At 32.3% G+C, this 8,876-nt stretch overlaps 1 long non-coding RNA gene across 2 annotated transcripts; it reads right to left on the reverse strand.

Moving 5' to 3' along the window:
* Positions 1–6,296: 6,296 nt before the first annotated feature.
* Positions 6,297–7,495, reverse strand: LOC133789377 (uncharacterized). Of its 2 annotated transcripts, none has more exons than XR_009873545.1 (3): positions 7,400–7,495; positions 6,969–7,187; positions 6,297–6,506 (listed from the first exon to the last, which is right to left on the reverse strand). It is a non-coding gene; the product is annotated as an uncharacterized LOC133789377 (long non-coding RNA). The 2 variants fall into 2 exon arrangements; XR_009873546.1 differs by having other exon boundaries at positions 6,932–7,187.
* Between the last annotated feature and the right edge of the window lie 1,381 nt (positions 7,496–8,876).

Below are 8,876 nucleotides of genomic sequence, written 5' to 3' on the forward strand. Positions count from 1 at the left end.
CGGCATATGGAAACCAGTATAACCCTATACCAGGACAAGGAGCTGGAGTTTTATAAACAATAACCAGCCCCCCAAAGTACAAGCCCAGCCTCTAGTGGACTTGGTCCAGGAGAGGATTGACCAGCTCGAAAGGGCGTTTAGGCTCCTTCAGGATGAAAGGAACAAGGATAAGGCCGAAGACTCTGATGAGGAGCTCGAGCCTTTTGCCCCACATATCTCCAACACTCTATTTCCACAGGGGTTTAGGATACCCCATGTAGGACCATTTGATGGGAACTCGGATCCATACAGTCATCTGAGCACATTCAATACCATCATGTGAGATAGTAATGTTGGTTATGAGCTCTGATGTATGTTGTTCCCAGCTACTCTGACAGGACCAGCAAAAAACTGGTTCAAAAAGTTTAGAAGACATTCGATCTCATCCTGGGATCAGTTAGCAAAGGAGTTTCAGAAGCAGTTCAAAGCCATGGTAGGCGTCAGGCCCAAAACCTCAGTTTGACCAATGTTAGACAACATCAAGGAGAGTCATTGAAGAGTTACTTGACAAGGCCCTATGGCCACAGACAATTTCTTAAGCTACGTTTAACTACGTTTTGTTTTTAAAACTATGGGATCCCATCCAAATACTATTTTATTTCAAAGTTTTCCAATGTAAAATTTTCTAAAGTTTACTTTAAAGTTTATTTAGTTCTTAACGTCTGGTTTTAACCAAAGTTGACCGCAAGGTTCCAGTTGACCCCGGCTAGTCAAAGTCGTATTTCAGTGGGTCTAGTTAAGAAAATTCGGGTCGTTACACTAAGGATGCATATGTAAGTAACTTTCTAAGTTTTGTATCTATGCATATTATTCAATTATATTATGTATTAATTGTCTTGTTTCTAAACTGCAAGATGCCTTGCAGCAAGAAGTCCAGACACAATCTCAATCCCAATCTCAATCTCAATCTAAAGCAGGAAGTGTCACTGTCAATGAGACACAAGTCGTCTCAAAGGTACTTGGTCAACATCGTGGCCATAGACAAAGTATTGGATGGAAGTTGAAGGGCACTAGTACATTTGCCTCAAGCGCCACCGAATCCTCTTCACAATCAGAGGCATCACTATTTTCGTCCACCACGGTTGGCCCTCCAACGATACCACCTGAGGCTTTCCAGTCCATGATTCAACACTTCAATGAAGCCTTTATGACGCAGAACAATAACTTCCAGCAAATGCAACAATATTTGCAAACAACAAATCCGGACATCCAACCAACACAATTTCAACCTCTCAACTTGGACATGAACATGATACAGTCCATGATGGCAAGCTTTCAACCACAGCAGCCACAACCACCACAGCCACCACAACAGCCCGACGATTATGACTTTGGAATTGATTTTGATACTATTTTTAAATTATTAATATTTTGTGTTGTTTTTATTTTATTTTGGAGACAATACTACTTACGTTTTGTTATCTTACATTTTGGAGACTATGGATATTATTAAATTAGTTTATTATTTAATTAAATAAGTTGGTTTTATTTATTTATATTAATTAATATTTTATTAAATAAATTTTAATCAATATAATTAATTAAATACATTTTTTTTAAATTGTATACGTACAGCAACGACATGTCGTCGCCGTAGAGTGCATGCTGAACACGAAAATCTGAGTTTTCGTGACACAACAACGATGCCATGTCATTGCTGAAGGCATATAAACCCACGCACTCTTCAGCAACGACATGTCGTCGCAGTATATGGAGCGGTCGACGGACCTACAGCAACGACACTCGTCGCTGTAGAAGTTTTTTGAAATTCAAATTTTCAAATCTTGCACCACCAACAGCGACGACATGTCGTCGCAATATCCTAGTCCAACTGAAAAAAAGGATTTCCTACTGTAACCGACATGTCGTCGCTGTAGTAAAACACTACTGCGACGACCGCATTTTGCGTCGCTATAGATTGCTACACATACGGACCTACAGCGACTTCTTGATCTACAGCGGTGACAAAATTCGTCGTTGTAGAGCATTTTTCTTGTAGTGCAAAGAAAACTATTACTTAACACACACATATAAAACTCAAATTCACCTAAATTATAATGAAATAGAGAAAATAGTTCTAAAAAATTATAGGATGCCACATCACCTCTTCAAAGCTTTCCTTTATAGATTTTTTCAAAGAAAATTATTACTTAACATATACAAATAAAACTCAAATTCAACTAAACTCTAATAAAATAGAAAAAATAGCTTTAAAAAAATTATAACATATCACCTCTCCAAAGCTTTCCTTTATAAATATATATATATTTACAAATTCAAATGATATAAAAATATTAAATATATAGATATAAATATAAAAAATACTAATTTTAATATTGATATAAATTTAATAAACGAAAAAAATTATAACTAATTTGGCAAGATTTTATTAATCAATCACCCTTAAAAAAAATTGTTGGACAAATCAAATTGAATGGAAAAATATTTTATTTATAGCCTACAACTATAGCACCCACAATGGTTTGTAAACCTTGTAGGATTTTTATAAAGAAAATGATTACTTAACATTTACAAATAAAACTCAAATTCACTTAAAATAGAGAAAATAGCTCTAAAAAATTATAGGATGCCACATCACCTCTCCAAAGCTTTCCTTTATAGACATATATATATAGATAGATTAGGTTTTACTTACGAAGAGTATGCCAATTTTGTACGTTTTTAACTTTCGATATTTATTGTAATTTTTTAGTACTTGTTGTGAAATTATTTTTCTTATAATAAACTAATATCTCATGGAATATTTTACTTAAAAGGGAAAATACTATTGTGGCATTGTGTTTTACGCAATTACTTGTTTGGACTTTATGTTTTGTTAAATTATATTTTTGACCTTACATTTTGCAAAATTGATCAAAATAGTACCCCTAACCCATTTTTTATCAAAATAATTTCCAATATAAGATCAGTTGTTTAGTCATCGGCGTGAATTAAGAGAAGTAAAGAAGGTGACCAAGGACCATAGAATGAAAAATTATATTTGAAATTATTTTCACATATATATAGTTTAAATGTTTTAAAATTAAAATAATGTAAAATAAATAATAATGTGACATGATAAGTCGATTCACATAGTACCAACCTACCATGTCAGCAAGGTAGGACATGGTAGGTCGATCCACACAGAACTGACCTACCATGACAGGATGGCAGGTCGGTTTTGCAAGAACCAACCTACTATAACATCTACAAGCATAGGAGGTCGGTTCCCACACAACCAACCTCACATACTTATTACATTTGACATACATGATAGGTCGGTTTTGTGTAAATCGACTTATGAACATGTGTTAAGTCAGTTTAAGTGGAACCGACCTTTCATGGTTGATTGCTGATGTCCAAATTGTAGTAGTGACTCAAACTCTACTATACATGTTGGAGAGAGCAATATGCTTACATATTTAACAACCAAATCTGCTACTACTACTATATAAAATCTTCTTTTCTCAAGTATCTTTTATTATTAGTTGGGATATATTACACCATTTTATCATCATCTTGTTTACTGCAATGTCAGCTTATACTTCTTTTGTTTAAAAAATATCACAATACTATTATGTAAAATTCGAGTTTTGTTTTAGCTATTATTCTGTTATTAATTTTTTTTTATAATATTAGTAGCCTTGTTAGTGGAAAAAGAGATGATTGCATAAGAATAAATTAATTATAGTATTATTCAAAATTGTTATGATGATGGATCGAGTCTACATAGAGCCCAATATAGTATTTCTAGATTTGGGGCTTTGTAAATTCGAAATTTTCCTAGAGAATTAAAGTGGGTTATTAGTTAGGGCTGGTTAAGATATTTGTAGATTAGGTTGTTATTTTATCTTTATGGTTAGGTGAATTAGATAATTAAGGGGAATTTTCGTAACTTTAGGGTGCTGTAACTTGGGACCTAGATTTGACCCATTTATATTATGATTTTGGAAATATAGTATTTCTAGAAAGTTTTAGATAATTGAATTAGCTTTCCAATGGTACCAATATTGTCCAAATCTAACTTATACAATTCCATTTATATTGATTTTACTACTGGTGGGTCCAGAGTTACGAGATTTCTAAGAAAGATAATTTTCTACCTCTAGAATTTAAGAGAGAGAAAGAGGGAGGTAGGTGACGTGGAAGAGAGAGAATGGGAAAGTAGTTAGAGGTTGAAAGATTCTTTCCTAGGTAGTTTTCTAGTTAGATTATTCTTCAATTATTTAATCAAAATATTAATAAGATAATGTAGAGGTATTCTGTCTCGAGGTTAGGTATCTATTTTATTTTAATTTCAAATTGAGTGGTTGGAGTAGAATTTGGAGGGAAGTTGGGACTCTAACCCTATAAATAGACCATTTGTGCTCTTCATTTTTCACACACTCAAAGCTTCCAATACTCTTCAATTTTCGAAAATCACTCTCTCAAGTTCTTCCATTTGCTCACAAATGCACCATATAGCCCAAATCACAATTCTATAGCTGATACACCATAAGCATAATAAAGTTCAAACCCTAGTTAATTCAAAGATAGTTGTCATTCTCTCAAAGGCTAGGGATATTAAGATTATGTTGTCGTGTTTCAAGGGTTAAGGTAAGGTTTCTAAAAAGGTTTTAGATTATGAAATTAAGTTATATTTTAGATCCTAATTTTAGTCTTTATATTTTATGTATAAGGTGTTGGACATGATCCACTAGTATTTACAAGCAATCTCTCTACTCATTTTCTCCACACTCAAGGTAAGGAAAATTAGATACAATTAGATTATGATCTTAAGTAAATGTTATGACCCTAATGTTTCAAGTACAAGAAGATAAGTGTGGCTGGACCTAAGTGATGTCCAAGATTTTATGACAGACCTAAGTGATCGATGCCCAAAACTGTATGATGGACCTAAGTGATGTTCGGAGGGCTCGGATGCCCGAACTTTATAAACACTTTATCTATACTTGACTGATTTGTTTATAGATATTATGATAATGACAATATTAGTTTATGATTATGACTTTAGATTTTGAAATTTCGTATTTTATGATTACCAAGTGATTAGAGTAAAACAACTTAATTAAATGCAGAATATTGATTAAGTTGTTTAAACCGATTCCAGAGTTGTTATAACAATTGATACGAATGTTAAGACAGAGACAGAAAAATAGGTAAAAATCAACACACGAGAATTTTTATGTAATTCACAAATCATTTCGGATAACCTACATCCACGGGGCCATGCCCAGAGAATAAACCAATTAGTAAAGAAATAATGTGTTCAAAAGCATTGACTTAAACAACGTAAGACTCTCTCTTAAACTATTGTCACAGTCTTGTTGTACTTCTCTACAAATCTGGTTTTGATGAAACGTTGATTCTCTTGAAATCCCTTCAAAGAATAGTGAGTGCTCTCTTCCTCCCGAAGTGAGACTTTGGTGCAATCTTCTCCCAAAGATCCTTAGGAACGTGTTCACAAGAGACACCACATTATAAGGAAAAAGATAGACATATGGACAAGTGCACTCAGTACACACACAAAGATTAAGGTGAACAACTCAATGTTTACAAAGAAACACTCCTCAACAATAACAACAAGTGTTTACAAAATACAACATAGAGACACTACAAGAAAAAATGTTTTTAATAACACCGAAAATGTGTTATCAAAACATACGATAACACTTTCTGATGTGTTAAGACCGACTATGTTATCGTAGGTCAGGGTACTTTACATAACACTTTATCAGGTTATACAGATGTGTTATTGTACTGTCAACGATAACACAATTTCTGTGTTATTTTAATATATAAATAAGTGTTTAATTATGTTATTTATAGTCGATTATATAACACTTTTTTTTTTGTGTTATACTACACTTTAGGATAACACTTTATTGTGTTATACTACACTTTAGTATAACACTTTTTTCGTGTTATACTACACTTTAGTATAACACATTTCTTGTGTTATATTATACTTTAGCATAACACATTATTTGTGTTATACTACACTTTAGTATAACACATTATTTATGTTATATAATGAAGTTTGCATAACACAATTCTTTGCATAAAAAGTGTTATTGTAATAGATATTATAACACAATTTTTGTATTATTTTAATATTTAGATAAGTTTAAATTCTCATTATATATTTCATTTATATCACTAATTTATTCTATTATATTTAATTTTTTTATATAATTAAAATTAGCTTTCTAATATATACTAGCATCATCAAATGAACTTCATTTTCAAATAACAAAAAGTAAAAACATTCAACATTGTATTAACAATCCACAAATTAGTTTAAAACATTCAACACTGTCATCAACAACAAAATGTTCTTTAAGTATTCAAGTAGTCTTATATATTCAACATATTGAAAAGATACTACTTTCAGCACAAAATATTCTACTGCTGCCCAACACAAAGCCTTTAAAATTAAGTATCATTTTCTATTTCGCTTGTCACATCTGCAAAATAAACAAAAAAATATTTTATTGTTATTATCTAGCATCACAAATTACTTCAAGAAAAATGTTATGGAAATTATTTCCAAGAAAGGACACCACATACAAAAGACAATCACAAATGCAAAGCCAAGGACAATCAAAAATGCGAATACAAAAGCAATGGAAATTCCCTCTGATTTCTCTTTTCCAGAAAAAGAAAAATTTCTATCAAACTTTATAATGTATTTCCAAACTAAAAAATGTCAAGGACCCAATTTAATTGAACACATAAATCAAATCCCTTTTATAAAGAATAAACTAAGCAACATTGATGATATAATTGTTTCACAAGTACTATTTTTTCTCTACTGTATGCGCACAAAGCTTGATTAATTAATAGTAAGAAATCAATTATATAGAAAGCTCAATCAATGATATATACATACAATGAGTTTTCTAAATATTGAATGTTCAGCTCTGTACCTGCAGCTTCTGCTTGTTTTGATAGGGTGCTGAAAGAGGTTGGATTTGGGCACCCTAGCTTAGATAATATTGCAGCAATGACTAATTTAAAGAGACTGAGAATTGGACTATCTCCACCATCTTGAGAATGTAATACTTGCCCATCAGCACTGGGAAGTAAACCCAGCCAAGGGGTTGTTTACATGAAGTGTCAGGTATCTACTTCTCTCTGTTCAGCATCTGAGATAGCAACAATAAGATTCAAGTGGCCAGAAACACTTATTTCAACTTTAACTAACCAATTAGATGATATACATCATGATTCAGGCATCTCCAGTTCATTTTGAAGACTTCAGTAAAATTATAGCAAAAGCAAGGACACCGACAACCTTAATTTTATAAACAAACACTAAAGAAAAGTCTTCAAGTTCAAGTATAAAGACATCATGTACCTGCCACACCTCCATAAAAAGGAAGCAATCCAATGGACTTTGGCAATGATTCTTGCAATCAAGTGATCATTGGTTCAAGTGTTGTTAGCTGAAGCAAGCAGAAAGAGATCATTATGCTAAATAAAAGATATCAAGAGCTACGTTAGATTTAAATAAATATTTTAATATAATACCATGTAACCATAACATCACCAAACTAAAGTTCAACACCACAGAAAGAAATACATGCTGCCGCCGTGAAGTTGAGAACCGCACCAGCCAGCCCCGCGCCCAGCCACCGTCCCTGCCGAGCCCCTCCTTGCACATCATTAAAACACGAACTTGTTCCACTTTATGAAGCAGTCAACTAGAAAAAATTGAAGACATTTTCCCAAGTTAACAGTTAGAAAAAGAATATTATTACGTACCAACCAACTATCCATGAAGCAAATGGTGACCACACACTTTATCTACCTCATACCGCACCAGCCAGCCAGAAACTAGAGCTTATGCACTACAATATATATCAATGCCATATAAAGCAATATACATTTTTATATGAACTATTTAGACAAACAAAACAAGTAGATATGATTCAAGAGACCACCTAAACTAATTTTGTACATGTCAAATGCAAAACAGATAACAAAATTTCACATATATTATAGAAACATTTAAATCTCTTGTGAAAATTTGTCCTTACAAAAATCAAACCCCAAAAGAATCAATTTCAAGTACTCAACTACATGCCCAAAGTTTATTTGCTTAGTTTATATAAACTCACACAAAAAGCATATATATAATTCAAATATTATTCAGCAAAGAAATTAACAAAAATAAGACAAAGAGTACTTATGATTAGCCTAATCCACTACAAGCACAAAAGGAAAAATTTAGAACAACATTAGCCCAAACTTACAAGGGGAGGAAACTAATCAAAGCTTAATACTAGGAAAAAAATAAGAAAGAAACAACAAGCTACAAACTGACACCACACAAACCTAAAACATAACCCAATTCATAGAAGAGAAATTGCTCTGCAGTTATTGAAGAGGAGAGGGTTGAAGATAAAAATTAGTTACAGAAATGATGTCCAACAGCGATAATGTATGAGTTATATTCTTTGGCAATCACTTGTATTGGCAGTCTATGCACATAGATAAAGCATTAAAACGAACATAAATAAAGCATTAAACTAGTTGCGACTACAAGAGCCCCACGTGGGACACTACAAGAACAACAAAGTTAATATCCCAATGAAAAAGGATTCACAAGACAAAAACAAAGAAAAGAAAAAAAACGAAAAAGAATCATTTAATCATTAGCAAAGCAAAAAGTCTATTGTTCCATTAGAAGCAAAAACATACATGAACTTAATGAGACAACTAAAGCTAGAACCCAATAGGATTAATTTGTCCCATGTTTTAGACTACTATAGTTCACATAGTTTATTTTGTTATCATACACATTTTTTCTTATGTGTATGTATATAAGAATC

Source organism: Humulus lupulus, chromosome 7 (assembly GCF_963169125.1).
Source record: "Humulus lupulus chromosome 7, drHumLupu1.1, whole genome shotgun sequence".
Lineage (NCBI taxonomy): Eukaryota > Viridiplantae > Streptophyta > Magnoliopsida > Rosales > Cannabaceae > Humulus > Humulus lupulus.